We start from the raw sequence: 17,208 nt of genomic DNA on the forward strand, positions 1-17,208 counted from the left end.
GATGGGGTCCCTCCTCTTGTCCTCAAGAACTGTGCTTCTGTGCTTACACCCTGCCTAAGCAAACTCTTTCGTCTTGTTCTTTTAACTTGCACCTTTCCTTCTTGCTGGAAGTTTGCTCTTATTCAGCCAGTCCCAAAGAAGGGTGACCATTCCCAGCCCTCTAACTATCGTCCAATTGCTTTAACAGTATGTCTCAAAAGTTTTCGAGTCTATTCTTAACAGAAAAATTTTAAAGCATCTTTCCTATCACAACCATTATGATCATCAATATGGGTTCTGTCAGGGACGCTTCACTGGCGGTCTTCTCGCCTATCTTTCAGACTCCTGGTCATCCTCCTTTCGGGACTTCAGCGAAAGCTTTGCCATCGCACTTGACATCTCAAAGGGTTTCGATCGAGTCTTGCATAAATCTTTAATTTTCAAACTGCCCTCTTACGGTTTCTATTCTTCTATCTGTGCCTTCATCTACAGCTTCCTTTCTGGTCGTTTTATAGCCGCTGTTGTAGACGGCCATCTTTCTTCTCCTAGATCTATCAACAATGGTGTTCCTCAGGGTTCTGTCCTATCACCAACCCTCTTCCTTTTATTCATCGATGATCTTCTAATCTTTACTTCTAACTCTATCCACTTGTACGCTGATGATTCCACCATTCACCTTGCCATTCGGTTCCTGCAACGTCCATCCTAGCAGTTACTTCAATAAACAAGGGATGAGGCTATGGTACACCTAATGTCTGACTTGGTTCATATCCTTGACAGGGGTAAAGATAATCTTGTTGTTTTTAATGCATCAAAGACAGTTTTTGCACCTATCAACCCGACAAAATCTTCCACAGGAGTACCTACTAATGTTTAATAATATCCAGCCCAAGCCTACATCATCCTTGAACATGCTTGGGGTTTCATTCACTTAGGATTTATCTTGGAAAGATCATATTACATCTTATGTAAAATCAGCTTACAGGAGGTTGTGTGTGCTAAGCCGACTCCGTACCTTCTTTAACCCTGCATAATTGTTGACTTTATACACTTTTTTTTTTTCTTTTTTTTTTCGCCCCTGTGTAGAGTAAAACTCTCATGTGTGGGGAGGCTCCCCACATACACCTCTTCTCAATAAGGTGGAGTCAAAGGCTTTTCGTCTCATTAACTCTCCTCCTCTTACTGGCTCCCTTCAACGTTTGTCTCTTTATCTCTTTTCTATCTCTACTTCCATGGTCACTGCTCCTCTGAACTGTCCGCTTGCATCCCTCCACCTCTACGACGACGGGCGCATAGCGCCTGTCTAGCAACAAACTCTCATCCCATTTCTGTCCAGCTCTCTAATGCAAGAGTTAACCGTTACTCCCAGTCCTTCATTTATGCAACAGGTCATCTCTGGAACTGTTCCTTCTGTATTTTCTACTTCCTATGATCTCCAGTCTTCCAAATGCAGTGTGTCCAGGGATCTCAAAATTAACAAACCTTGAATTTGGCTCACTTTTATATTGTTATTGTTTTTTTCTTGGAAGGAATTGTTTGCGGGCTCCTAGCCTTTGCTTCCTTCTTATTCACATAAAGAAAAAAAAAGACCTGAGTCTTTGATGCATTAAAAACAAGATTATATTTACCGTAGTCAGAGATACAAGGCAAATCAGACATTAGGTGTGCCATAGCCTCTTCCCTTGTTTGTTGAAGTAACTGCTGAGATGGACGTTGCAGGAACCGAATGGCAAGGTGAAGGGTGGAATCATCAGTGTACGAGTGGATAGGGTTAGATGTACAGCTTAGAAAATCATTAATGAATAAAAGGAAGAGGGTTGATGATAGGACAGAACCGTGAGGAACAACACTGTTGATAGATCTAGGAGAAGAACGATGGCCGTCTAATACAGCAGCTATAGAACGACCAGAAAGGAAGCTATAGATGAAGGCGCACACAGAAGGACAGAAACTGTAAAAGGGCAGTTTGGATATTATAGATTTACACCAGACACGATCGAAAGCCTTTGAGATGGAAACATACAATAAACTTGTACAGAAAGTTAATAAACTGGAGAAAACTTTTCAAAGTGACATAGATGAAATTAACCCTTTCGCGCACGATAAGTTTCAATAAGTTTTCTGATCCCGGAATTTCGACTACGAAGCCGCCCGGCCGGTGAGCGCGCGCGCGGCAAATTTGAGCAAATTTGAGCGAATGAAACACATTCTTGCCTTATTTTCGCCCCCAAAAAATCAATGTATTCCCATGAAACCTATGTCCAGGTATGCATGGATGTTTGTTCTATCTGATAAACATGACCAAAACACAGGAAAACAACAGCACAGAAAGTTATGAGCCCTGGAAGGCATGTCGAGTAAACATTTTTGACTTCCCAACATCACCGTTTGAATGTTTTCCATCCTACAGGAAAATGATCTAATATTTTTTCATAGAGAATTTCATCAGCTTTCTAACGAAACCAATCTGGTTTAGATACGATGTATACTTTTCGAGAAAATGGTCAAAAACTGAGAGCCATTTTCGAAAAATTTTCACTGACCTCTGAGAGCTAAGTTTTCCCAGGGACCTAACGTTTTTATTACATAGTAATATGCCCCCATTATCCAGCTTTCCCACTGTGACGGGAAAACCCCATACGCCTCATAGTTCTCGAGTAAATCGAAAAAAGGTACAAGGCACTCCGTGCGTGATTGACTTTCGTGATGCGCGCATGGCGTACGCAATGTTCCCGTCTACGTAACCACGAATTCTTATGAGAAATATTACATTTTTATGTATTGTACATATATAGAATTTCCTGCTCTTCATCATGGTTCAAACGTGAAATCGATACGTCCAATAGTTTCCGAGTAATTGGCAGAGAAAATGAGAGTATTACTACGAGCCTTTCTCAATGGTAACAGCCGGGAAGAGACACTCATTTCCACCGTCTTTTTATCGCACAAAACGTAACATAATGCTTACATTTTGGTATTGATCATACGTAGAATTTAGTGGTATAGATCATGGTTGTTACAGAAAATCGATAAGTCAAACAGTTTTCGAGTAATTGGCCGACAAAGTGAGGTTATTACTCCGAGCGCTTGTCACTGATAACAAATGCGAGGAAAACATTTCCCTCGCCTTTTACCCCCCAAAACGCTACCAAAGGCTTACATTCGGGTATTGATTACACGTAGAATTTAGTGGTATTGATGATGGTTGTAACAGAAAATCGATAAGTCTAATAGTTTTCGAGTAATTGGCCGACAAAGTGAGGTTATTACTCCGAGCGAATGTCACTGATAAACGCGAGGGGAAAAAACATTTCCCTCGCCTTTTATCCCCCAAAACGCTACAAAAGGCTTACATTTTGGTATTGATCATACATAGAATTTAGTGATATTGATGATGGTTGTAACAGAAAATCGATAAGTCTAATAGTTTTCGAGCAACTGGCCGACAAAATGATGTTATTACTCCGAGCGCTTGTCATGTCACACAACAACCGCTAGGAACAAAAACATTTCTCTCGCCTTTTACCCCCCAAAACGCTACCAAAGGCTTACATTCTGGTATTGATCTTACGTAGAATTTAGTGGTATTGATGATGGTTGTAACAGGAAATCGATAAGTCTAATAGTTTTCGAGTAATTGGCCGACAAAGTGAGGTTACTCTTCCGATCGCTACCAACTTTTACACACACTGTTTCTTCCTCGCACACCGGCCTGAAGACTATGCTACTAACTTTCTTTTCCCCTATCTGTACAGACTATTACATCTTCCATGGATGTTTTTTTCTATTGTTATAACCTACTACACATAAACATAACTCTTCTATAGTTACTGCTGTGGAGATTTACTTTCTTTCATGTGTAATCTGTAGGAGAAAATGGATATTTGTCTGAAAGTGTGAGAGGTAATGGTAATAGATTATTACATATATCAACAAAATTTGCAGAACTCACTTCCTCCAGGGGTGTTGATCCAGTTAGACCAGGGATTTGAAGATAAGGAGTTATGTAGTGTGTGTGTGAGTCAGCTGCTCCCTGAGAGTATGAGGCAACGCTATTTTTAGCACACACCACACTCGTTCACGGAAACTCGCAGCTTGTTTGACGTATATTTCATACAATTCCATACGCATTTACACTATCAGAATCACAATAATTCCAGCCCTAAAAACACCGGTAATTCTCCCCTCCCAACTTCAGGTTTGCCCCTTCACAACACTGTTTCATGCCACACATAACGCTTGCTGGCTCCATAATTTCACCAAGCCATCCACAGTATGTTTCACACAATATATATTTATGCCTTGGCTTCATTTATATACGTATTTCCACTCACGCCATACGGCCTACGGGGGTGGAGTGGTGCAACCCGCTACACTGACCATGTGTCTGGCTCCAAGGCCCAACGATTGCTAACGGCCAGAATTGCTTTTCAATACATATATGAATGTTCCATCAACAATATCACATCACTATATGTTCACATACAATGTATTATCTCACTGATTCAATAGGGTCTTTGCCTTGGGCAAGAGGAGGAGAATTATGGACGATTTAAAGGGAACCACGAGCTGTCAAACATCACTGGCTGACTGCTCAACAAACACTGAGGTTGGAGGGAGCGGGCTGAGGCTGATAAGGCAAAGCAGTGTTGCCAATGACTTACCTCCAGTAGGCCTTGGCTACCCTAAGACGCGCCAAAAAATCACGCAAATCGGCCTATAAGTTTTTTTCTGACGAATATTTTTGGGCCTTGAAGGGGCCTTAAGGACGCGAGTCGCGTGACTGTGTCTGGCGGAGTGCAAGCCGACATCACGCGAATCGCGCGACTGTGCCTGAAAGGGTTAAGAAGCAATTATGCATGCAGAAGGAAGAAAATGATAAATTAGTAAAGAAATTAATTTAAAAAAAAAGGACACAACAATAGATGAGCTGTTAGTCGAGGTAGGTTCACTTAGAAGGACGATTAGTGAAATGGCAAGTACAGTTGTGAACCATGAGAGTATTATGGAGAAGTTCAGAAATGATGCAGATAAATAGGCAAGGAAGCAGTCTGTTAGACCAAAGCAGTGTTTGCTCCTCATGAGACGGCATAGGACTGGATGAGGGATGGATGGAAAAACATACGAAAGGGTGAATAGGCACAAGCTATGCAGGGTCCTAGGAGAATGGGAGTCAGTAAGATGTTCATCAGCATACTTAGGAATAGGTATGAGAACACTAGGGAAATGTATAGCCTGGGTAGTATGGAAACAGGATTGGCGGAGTGCAAGACAAGTTTGAGGCTAGGTTGTGTGTTGTCACCACCGTTGTTTGGTGTGTATACAAAAGAACTGGCAGTGACAGTAAGGAAGTTAGGTTTGGGGATACAGGCTGGGAATGAGGGTCGGAGATTTTTTTTATATGCAGATAATGCAGTGATCCTGAGTGAGAGTAATGAAAACGTGCAAAGACTACTAGAAGTGGCGACAGAGTATGGTAATGGCTTAAGAGTGAGATTTGGTAGTGAAAAGAGCCAGGTGTTCGTAGTGAATGGTGATATTTAGGATGTAGGGAGAACATGCATGTTAGGTAGTGAAAATATTAATCCTTTAACCATAGGGATGTCGGATGCGGTCCCTGCATGTCCCGTGGGAATAATCCCGCTCCGACTGACTTTTTAAAAATATTTGCCAAAAATCAGTTATTAGTCCTAGAATATTATACTCAAATAAGCATATGGCACATACCTTCTGCTTTCTCCTGGGATGTTTGTTGAGCCTTCATTGACTAACGTAGGACTTGTGGAGACTTCTGAAGTTGGGTAACGAAGTCTCCACTTTACACTTCCCGACAACCCGTAATATGGTTACCACAGCCTGATATTATCACTAGAAACACTATTCTATGATTTTCAAGTAGTTTGGAATCCATATTAAAAAAAAAAAATATTGTGAAAGCAATGTAAATTACGAGCGCGTACCAGCTTCCCACCTGTGTTCGTTCCCCGCTGGTATTCTGTCATTTATTATTCATAAATACACTCACACTTTATATTCCTAGTACTTTATTATACTTATATATATATCTACAGTATTTATCCATAAGTTTCCTTCAGTAATAATAGTTTATTTTCACTCCAGGCATTCACTTTCTCGTTCAGTAAACTACATACAGAACGAAGCTTTCACTTTCACTGTCATTACTCCAAGTATTTGTACTCATATACTTATATTACTAATTATTTACATTTCTGTTTACATGTTCTATTGTATTTACATTATTTACACTTATATTTTATTTACACTATGTTATGCACTGTCACTTGCAGTAACTTATAAAACTATATTCCACTGTTCAATCATATTTACATCCATTGCTTTTACTTGCTATTTACACATTCTTGACACATTATTTACACATTATTTACATTTCCACTTCCACTGTTTTAGAACTGCTTCAGGCTGTGGTAATTAAAGAAGCAGGTTACGCAGAGGGGAACCTAGCACTCAGCGCACTGCCAAGAGGTGCGTTTGTGCTCAGGTGTGCGTCTGGTGGTATGTGCACACACCTGGCACCTGCGGATCGCAGCTTTCCTCTTCGTTGTGACAGGCATTTGCACCAGTCTGTGCCGATCCATGTACGCCCTCTGCTCAAGTCTGTCAGGAAGTCTAACAGAATGGCGCCTTGGAGCTGTTGCTGTCACCCTACCATATCTCTCAAGCAGCTGCTGAACAGAAGTCCTGGCGAACAACCTCAGGGAGAAGGACTTGGGTGGCTTTACCTTCATCTTGTACAGGATGAAAGTGTTCAGCATCATCATGTCAGTGAGATGCAGAAACACTTTCCTGTACCACCTAGTATTCTTCCTGAGGTTGTCGATCTCTCCAATCATCATGTCGGACTTGTCCACCAGCCGCATGTTGATATTGTAGTCGATGACAGCATGAGGTTTCATCACAGGTTCGCCTGTCCTGCGATCGACCTTCCCACTGTCTTTCAGTTCCCCCTTGTGTACAGTGGTGAGCATGTGCACGACCCTCTTGTCATGCCACCGTATTGCCTGCATCTTCTGAGACTTGAGTAGGTGCACGTCTCCTCACTGTGAATTTCCTGCCTCAGGGAATTTTGGGAAGTTGGCGCAATTATTCTTGACAGTGCCGCAGGAGCCGATGCCGTGCTCTGAAAGGTATTTAGTAAGTTTTGGTGCTATATAGTAGTTGTCAGTACACAGCACATGATTCCCACCAAAATACCTTTCAAGCAGCACTTTCACTACACAGCCTGAGAAGCCAAGGGGGTGTGTTTTGTCCAGATTGACAGTGCTGGCTGAACAGATGACGAAGTGAAGGATGTACCCTATGTTACAGTCGCACAGTATAAAGAATTTTATTCCAAACCGATGACGTTTGCTTGGAATGTACTGTACGAACCTCAGACGTCCTCTGAACAGAACCAAGGATTCGTCTATGACAACCTTCTGAAATGGGTGGAAGAATGACATAAATTTATCCTTCATTCTGTCCAGAATCTCCCGGATCTTCCAGAGTGGGTCAGTCTGGGAAGGTACATCGTTGTTGGTGAAGTGCAGGTTTCCCATGATGGTAGAGAAGCGATCTTTGACCATGTCCTTATTGAAGGTGGGTGAGGGTAGTAAGGGGTCCATGGACCAGTAATCTTCCAACTCATGCTTCCTTGAATGGGGCATGAGAAGCATGAGGGCGAAGAACATACAGTTCCTGCACTCCAAGCATGGTCCACTGTTGCATTTTCGGTGCACCTTCACCACTTGCAGCGCATTGTGACTCATACCTGTTGGTCTCATGAAATATGTGCTGCATGACATCGTCATCAAGGAAAGCCAAAAGGTAGTCCACACACTCAGCATCCTAGTCAAGAGTGAAGGAAGGCTGTATCCCAGAGAAACTCTCATCGAAGTGGCGTTGTTCCGGGACGAAATCGGAACCTTCCGTCCACACGAAGGCGTCCAGGGTTCCCTCTCGTGGCGGTGTAGGCTGGGTGAGGGTGGATGAGGGTACCTGTGAGGCAGACTGGGCCGTTTCAAGGTCACTCCGACTGATCCTAGGTTGCCATGTACCACTAGCAGCCCTTACTCTAGAAGCTACTCTACTTTTACAATGAGTGAGGGATTTACCTCGTCCCCTGTGGCCTGCCTTCACTATAGGTACTGGTGGAGACTCCAACGACGAAGATTCAGGAGAAATTTCCGCTGAAGAGGTGGAAGATATTAGTGAAGTGGGGCTGGGAGAGCGGGGAGGTGATTCACCTCGGGACTCATGGTGGGCTGTGTCACTCAGGGCCATTGTTCCGGGGCTAACCTGCCTCCTCTTCACTCCCTTCCCAAATTCCTTTCCTTGCTGCACTAAGGGCTCCTTTTCCTTGGAGCCAGGACAAACTTGGGACACTGAAGCACTCGTACTGGCAGTTTCTGTCACGATTTCCTCCCCAAGCTCATCACACGATTCACCCGAAAGATCAAAGTCACTATCCATCATTATCATCGAAAAATCAGCCAGTTCACATTCCACAGCAGAGTCACTTAGTTCTTTACCCCTTCCCACATGAGATTTAGTAGGGGTAGAGGTCACAGGGCCATTTGCAATGGGCGCAGAAGCGACGTAAAAGGAGTGGCACGAGTGCGACAAGGTTTCACCCCGAAAGACGACACTAAACTGAACGACATTGCGTATATGGGCAGGCAAGGGTTGACAATGTCAGTGTGGTGACTGCTGCTAATTTATAGGCTATGAAATTATTGGCAGGAAATATAGACAATACATAATAAATTCGGTAGTTCCAGGTGAAAGTAAATATCACTTAGGCTTCTCCCTTTCTTATATATATTTTTATTACAGAAATAGGTCATACAGAATATTTCAAGGGAAAATAAGCAGGGAAAATTAGCGAACGAGTGCACATCGGGTGTTGCCAGGTGATAATTAGCCAATTCCAGGTGTATGGCACTATCTATTACCTTTTTTCTTACATATATATATATATATATATATATATATATATATATATATATATATATATATATATATTATTTTGTAGAAGAAAAAGAAAAGGACATAGGGCTCATTTCAGTGGATGAAATCAGTGGACAAATCTGGGGAAGATTTGTGTAGCGCGGCGTGATCAGGCAGGCGAGAGGAGAGGGTAATGGAGGGGAAGTAGGAAGGGGAGTCAAGAACGGGGAAAAATGGCTAAATTGTCAACAATGGATGGGAGTACAGATGACATTAGCAGCACTGACTATTGTTGGACACTGGTAGTACTGATAGATGATACAAGTCACCACTTGAAAGCCCGGGCGAATTCAGAATAACACAAAATCACAAAAGTGACGCCCCGTGGTACGATCCATTACGCCCGAGCATCACGAAAGTGACACACCGCGGTTAAGGGGTGAAGAGAACAAATGAATGTAGTTATGTTGGGATGATTGTGGACGAGAAAGGGTGTGAAAGGACAAAAACCGATAGAATATCGAGAGCAAAACAGTGGATCGGGAGGCTGGAAAGAGTAGAAAAATGCAGGGCTAATAAGAATGATGAAGTGTAACATATATGGAAGGGAATGGCAGTGCATGAACTTTTGTAAGGACTAGTAACAATGCATTGGATGATGAATGATTTGGCTAGGCTGAGGTGATACAAAACAAGGTAGGAAGGATAGCGCTGGGTGTAAATAGGCATGTAGCTTTGGAAGTGGTGCGAGAAGAGGCTGGATGGTGCTCCTTTGAAGAGAGAGTGGCTAAAAGTGTGCTGAGGTACAGATAGGCTAGAGAATAAATGGGTGAAAATAGACGGTCACGGAAGGTGTTTGAATCGGTCAGGCACAACAGTAAATGGAGGGGATGTGTGACAAGAGAATGGAAAAGTGTACTACAAGACCCCCACATGGGGGGAATCACACGAGGGCAACTTGAAATACGGCCTTGACCTTGACCTACTTTCACCAATATCGAACTTGTTGGAGATTTTCATCTTTACTACATACCTGTAAAATTTTATAATGATATCTTGAGCGGTAAGGAAGTTATCTTGGTAACAGACAAACAGACCTTGACCTATTTTCACCAAAATCGAACTCGTAGGAGATTTTTATCCCTACTACACACCTGTAAAATTTTTTGATGACATCTTGAGAGGTTGCGAAGTTATCGTGGTAACAGGCACACAGACTTGACTTACACCAATTTCGAATTTGTGACGATTTTTTCCCGTATTACACACCTGTAAAATTTTGTGATATTATGAGTGGTTGCGAAGTTATCGTGCTAACACACACACACACACACACACACACACACACACACACACACACAAAACACACACACAAAACACACACACAAACAAACAAACTGAAAACAGTATTAGCTTCCCTAACGCGGTTGGTAAAAATGGAAGAGTATGAGAAGTGGAAGAAAGAGATAAATTACCGAGTGCAAAACAGTGAGTGAAGAGCTATTTCAGGGTATGGGATTGAAGAGTACTGTATTCGTGTAAGGACAGGCCAAAAAGTGAGGTATTTTATAATGCCAGTGTGGGAAGTGGAGTGTTGTTCAGGTCTAGAACGAATTCCCTCAAAGTGAATAGTCGAGTGTTCAGGGAGAGGAATGCGAGCAGTAAGTTGTGTGGGCTATGAGTGGAGAGGATGAGACAGTTGAACACTTGTTGCTAGAATGCTGTAAGTATGAGCGGGAGAGAGCAGAGATGTTGGATGTGATAAGACGTGGGACAGGTCAACAATAATGAGTGGAAATAACGGAAATGCGAAAGCGGGACCCACTAAGACTAGCACTGTTCTTGCTAGGTCTGAGTAGGGTGGATGGATGGACTTTGGTATCAGTTGAGGGTGTAAAATAGTTGTTGGATAACGCCTGGCACAAAGGTCTCATACAACGTAGAGGGATGGGGGTGACTGAGAAAAGTTGCGAACACTGTGCAGTAACTATACCTTTCATAACCATTCACAAAGCCCCCTTTCCTCATTTCTGTCTTTTTTTTTTTTTTTTTTTTTGACAGGATATCCTGAGCAGTGCCGATCCAAAGGTCACACATCACTGAACCGACGGTTATGACTCACACCAAGACCAAAATCAACACACACACACACACACACACACACACACACACACACGGAACTTGCTCCTGTTCTAGCTTTATTCAGAATACGCATACGTTCTTCTTCATTCCCTAATTCTTGGAAGGAAGCCAATATCCACCCATTTCCGAAGAAAGGAAATTCCTCTTTCCCCTCAGATTACAGACCAATAACTATCACATCTTCTTTTGGTAATGTATTTGAGATTGTAATCAATCAGCACATAGTTACACATCTTGAATCAACAACTTTATTAGTGACAGGAAGGATGGTTTTCGCCAAGAAAAATCCACTGTTGATATACTCAATCTCCTGACTCATACAATCCATCAGTCAATTGACCAACATGGAGAAACTGATGCAGTAGCCCTTGATATTTATAAAGCTTTTGGCAGAGTGTGGCACAGTTCCCCGGTATCAAACTCCCTTGCTCTGGCCTATCATCTTTCGTTCCTCTGATTTCCTTATATCTCGGCGACAGAGAGATAAAAGTAGATGATGTATACTCCAATCTCCACTCGATTAATGCCGGCGTGCCAGAAGAATCAGTTCTGGCTCCAACCCTATTCCTAATCCATATTAATGATCTCTTATCTGTCACCCATAATCCCATTCATTCATATGCAGATGACTCAACACTTCACAGTTCATTCACACTTAAACACTCATTCACAAAGTTTAATATCTCTAACTTACAACTCAGTACAGCAATCTCCGTAAATCAAGTCTTATCTAAGAACACTGAATGGGGACAAAATAATATTGTCCCATTTAATGCTTGAAAAACAAAATATAGACACTTTACTAATACACAGATTTTGCCTGATTCCTATATTATCTTCAGTGCTACTAATATTCCTGTCTCTAAAAGTATTGAAATTTTCGGCGTTTCACCTACCATTGCCGTCACCTGGACCTCTCATGTTAGATGACTTACTAAAACCGCTTCAAAGAAATTTCGATTATTGTACAGAGTCCGTAACTTCTTCATTGACGTGCAGGTAGCTATAATTTCCAAGTCATGTGCGCTGTCAGTTGAGATATTGCTCACCCTTGTGGAATGGATGTAGAAGTTGCACAAAAACAACTAGACAAAACTCAGAACAAAGCTGTTACAATTATTAATAACCCTACTATTACAAATGAACTACCTCCCCTTCAAGTAACAAGGAATGTTACCTCCCTAGTTTTGCTTTACAGATACTTTTATGGCAAATGCTCAGACGAAGTTGCATCCATTGTGCCACCTCTCCATGTCTTCCCCTGCACTACACAGGCATCTGCTAGCGCTCATACTGGGCTGTAACACTGCCATATTGCAAAACTTCTGCCAATAAGAATTCTTTTATTCCCCAAACTGCATCTCTTTGGAACTAGCTTTCCAAGAGTTGTTTTCAAACTTCAGCCTACGGCTGTTCAAGTCCACCTGTTACAAATATTTAGTGAGTGGAGGACACCTGTAATCTAGTGCATGGATTATTTTTTTTAGTCACCTGTCATTATATCCCCTGTTCTGTCATTTCTCTCTATCTCTCTCTCTCTATCTATCTATATACATAGATATATAATATAGACAGAGATAGATAGATAGATAGATAGATAGATACACTGATAGAGAGATAGAGATAGATAGATTATATAGATAGATAGACAGATAGATGAAGAAAATCAAAATTGGGAAAGTCCCAACAATTGATGGAGAGTGCAGTGAAATACTGAAGCATGGGAGAGATAATTATAGTAGTGGAATGGATGTGGAAGATGTTCAGATTGGCCTAGGAGAAAGACAGAGTCCCAGAGGATTGGAAGTCAGGTATAATTATTCCCCTGTACAAAGGAAAGGTGGAGAAAGAACTGTGTGGTAATCATAGCGACATTTGTCTTCTTAATGTAATAGAAAAGTATTTGGTGGGATACTTATTGACAGAGTTAGGGAAATAAGAGAAGAAATAGTTGGAGAAGAACATGGAGGTTTGAGGAAGGGATGAGGCTGTGTAAATCAGATATGATTCTTAGGTCTTCAGTGGAAAAGCTGCTACAGAATGGAAAGAAGTTGTATGTGGCCTTCATGGATTTGGAGTAATCATATGACAGTGTGGATGGAAAAGGTATGTGGAAAGTATTGTTAAGAAGCAGGATTTGCCACTTAGGTTGTGCTAGAGAATTCCCGATGGTTCCTGTAATTCAGTACTTCCATTATGAGCCAGAGTTGCCAGTTAGTTTGCTGTTTTTGATCGCAGTTATTTTGTAAGTTGTATATTATTTTTTGTGCTCTTTCTTTATAATGTTTTATTTGTGATTGTTAATTATATAATTTATTATAAATTTGTATGGTAAATAATTTCGAGTGTTATGCAGTGTAAGAAAACTCTGGCATGTTTTGGATGTCTCCGAGTTGGTAACTGTTGTAACCGTTGCCCCCTTCGGGAATGCAGGAGAAATGAGGAAAAGTGTAGAACACTCTAGAATATTGGAATCTTATATAAGGATGGGGAAGAGACTAGAGCAGTTTCAGTTGGTTTTCAGGTCAGTTTGAGAGTAGTTCAGTGTCAGTACAGTGCAGTTTGTATACATTCGGTACTTGTGAAAATTGCGAAGTATTGTTGGCTAAGAGTGAAGTGTTATTGCAGTTTGTATACTTTCAGTACTTGTGGAAGTAGTGAAGTCAGGTTGGAAAGCATTAAGTGTAATTATCTACAAAATATATACAGTGAACTTAAGAAGCCAGTGTTTGTTTTCACCTCAGCTGAACTTGTGTGCTGTACACTGAAAGGCTGACCATAGGAAGAACAACTCACTGGGCAATGTCCTTCCTATACTGAACTACTGCTGCTGGAGCCTGTGGCTGTGTGGGAGGAGGACATAACACTGGTGTCAGGAGTGTAGATTAAGTGCTGCAGTGAGTGAAATCTTCGACATGGAGCAAGAGGGTGCACAGACAAGGTCCCGAGCTGGGCAGGAGGAAATGTCCCTGGCGACAATCGTGAAGCTAGTACAGGCCCAAAGTATACAACTACAGGCACAGAATGAAGGACAGAAAGAACTTAGAGGACAATTGCAGGCACAAAATAAAGAACTCAGAGAACAATTACAGGCACTGAGTGAAGAACAGAAAGAACGATATGAACATTTGCAAGAGGCATTACATGAGCAACAGAGGGAGTTTCAACTGAGGATGCAAGGACAGCTAGATGTTATTATGGTAGAAATGAAGGAAGGACAGGAACAACTGATGGAGGAAGTGTATGCTGAGCTACGGCAGCAGAAGTATGAGGTAAGCAATAACGTGACAGAGTGCAAACAGCATGTAGATGACCAGATGAAGACAATTAGTGAGAGAATTGTGATGTGCATGTAGAAAACCACTTGAAACATGTAGTCGACCATGTTAATATAATTGGTGAGAAAATTGAGGCTGTAGAGAAATATTGCACTGCTGAGCCTCAGCTAGTGTACAAGGAGCATATGAAAAGAGTGGTGTGTATATGGTGAGTCTTGATTGATCCCAAGCATCTAAAGGTAGCATTACAGGGTTGAACAATCAGAATGCAGAAGTTTTTACTCCTGGATTTCATTATGATGCCCCAGTTTTTTAGTCCCAAAACCATTGAAGTGCATGGCTATAATGGAGGCTTAATTAAAAAGAAACCTCAGGAATTTGATGGCAATGTGTCTTGGGTTGCATGTCGTGTGCAGTTTGAGTTGCTTGCAGATCAGAATTGTTGGGATGACAGGCAGGAGGCAGTGCAGCTTGCTACAGGCCTCAAGGGTGCTGCAATGGAGATTCTTGGCCAAATGTCAGTGAAGGCCAAGAAGTGCTGCAGCACAGATATGAGAGCATGTACCAGACTGAGGTTTACAGTACAGAGCAATTTTCTGGAGCCGTGTATGGGCTCGAGGCAAAGCTCTAAGGGAGCTTGCTCATGACCTGAAGAGTGAAGCATGCAAGGCGTACCCTGGAGCAGCACCTAGCCTGTTGGCTGTTCTTCGGAGGGACCAGTTTATTGATGCTACTGATGGTGCATAGTTGAATGTGCAAGTGAAGCAGGCCCAACTCAGAACCATGCAAGAAACACTACCCAGGGCTCTAGATTTTGAGTCCTCCGTCAGGTCAAGCATATCCACTGTTCAGGCTGATCATAGTGCAGGATTCAAGTCAAGAAAGGGACAGGTATGTGAAGCTGAAAAATCTGAAGGAAGTTGCTGGTACTGTGAAAAGCCAGGACATAGAAAACAGGACTGCTACAAGTGGAGGAGGGAACAGGAGAAGACCGGAGAAGGTTGCTGGTTCTACGGGAAGCCGGGACACAAGAAGGAGGATTGTTACAAATAGAAGAAGGAACAAGAACGGAACAGTGCAAGGAAATCCTAGACTGCAACAAATGGGTGTTGGACATGTGGTGAGGTGGGGCACTTCAGCTCTGAGTGTCCAAATGAGAAGGATGAGGGTAAATTAGTGAAGGCTGGTGGTGAGAAGCAAAAACCAGCCAGTTTGTCCCAAGAATCCCCACCACTGAGGAAATGCAGGAGAACCTTCATGAACAGTGTGTCAGAAGACAGAAGAACAGACGGCAAGCAGTGTAGTAGGAATAGGAATTTCGACAGGAAATGCTGCCATACTGTTGTGACAGGACGACTGTCAGTTGAAGAAGACCTCAAAAGGATGCAGATGCAGGAAGCAAATTTACAACCAGTGCTAGAGTGGCTGCAACGGAGTACAGTGCGACCATCTTGGGAAGAGGTTTCTAGATTCAACCCTGCGACCAAGAGCTACTGGAGTTGGTGGGACCTTCTTCGTTTTAACAATGGACTACTGGAGCGTCAGTGGGAGACACCCAGTAGCCTCAGCAAGTACTAGCAACTGGTGGTTCTGAAGAAAATGAGGTCTGGGACCTTGGATGAGTATCATAACCACATCACTAGTGGGCACCTGGGAGTGAAGAAAACTCTAAGCCAGCTGTGACAGAGGTTCTACTGGACTGGCATGTAGCAGGATGTTGAAGAGTGGTGTCCTGCCTATGATGTATGCTGTGCCAAGAAGGGACCCAAAAAATTTGATTGCACCCCTCTTCAACTGTACCAACCGGGTGCACCGATGGAAAGAGTTGCAGTGGACATGTTGAACCTTTGCCACTCACTGAAAGAGAAAACCGGTATATATGTGTTGCCATGGACTGCTTCACAAAGTGGCCAGAAGCCCATGCTATCCCCAATCAAGAGGCTGCGACTGTTGTTCAGGTGTTGGTTGATCAGTTTTTCTGTCATTTTGGGATGCCACAGGATCTACATTCAGACCAGGGTAGAAACTTTGAGTCTGCTCTGTTCCATGACTGTTGCAAGTTACTGGGGATCAAGAAGACCAAGATGACCCCACTAAGGCCACAGTCAGATGCTATGGTATAGAATTTCAACTGGACTCTGGGTCAGGAACTGGCCATGTATTGCACTGATGGACAAACAGAATGGGACCAGAAATTACCTGCTTTGTTGACGGCATACTGGTCTGCATCCCAAATGTCTACCGGCTACACCCCTGCAAAACTGATTTGGGCCACGAGTTTGTTAATGGCAAGACCAGTTGGTGAAGAGCTGCCTACAGACACCTCCAGCTATTCAAAGCATATTCAAGAAAGGTTGGTTGGGGTACATCATCAAGTGCAAGAAGCCCCTAAGTTTTCAGGAGAGGTGATGCAGTGCAAGTATGATGCCAAGGCAAGTGAGGTGAGCTTCAAGGATGGTGACCAAGTTCGGTTATACAATCCTCAACGAATGAAGGGACAGTCTCCAAAGCTGCAGAGCCCACGGGATGGGCCTTACACTGTGTTGGACCGTCTATCAGACGTAACGTACCGAATTCGGGGAGGCAGGAAATCTCGCCCAAAGGTGGTACACATGAATCGTCTGTGGCAGTACCATGAGACAGGGCAGTACAGCTGCAACATCTCCAAGGAATCGTGCTTTCCCGCGGCCAAAGATGTTTAGCAGGACCAAGGAGCTGTAGTGCAAGAGGATGGTGACAGTTTCCCGTGGCAAAAACGGAATCAGGAAGAGGATCAAGACCTTCCAGAAGTGGACTGTGTGGAGGAGCAAGGATGTCAACGGAAGCAGCACAGAAGTAGTCC

General features: G+C 42.8%; 1 pseudogene; it reads left to right on the forward strand.

Annotated features, from left to right (window-relative positions):
• The first annotated feature begins 7,557 nt into the window (after window positions 1-7,557).
• On the forward strand, window positions 7,558-15,113 carry LOC145407585 (uncharacterized; annotated as a pseudogene).
• Window positions 15,114-17,208: the final 2,095 nt, after the last annotated feature.

Source organism: Coenobita brevimanus, chromosome 8 (assembly GCF_032717465.1).
Source record: "Coenobita brevimanus isolate Jiangsu-jjx chromosome 8, ASM3271746v2, whole genome shotgun sequence".
NCBI classification, from domain to species: Eukaryota; Metazoa; Arthropoda; class Malacostraca; order Decapoda; family Coenobitidae; genus Coenobita; species Coenobita brevimanus.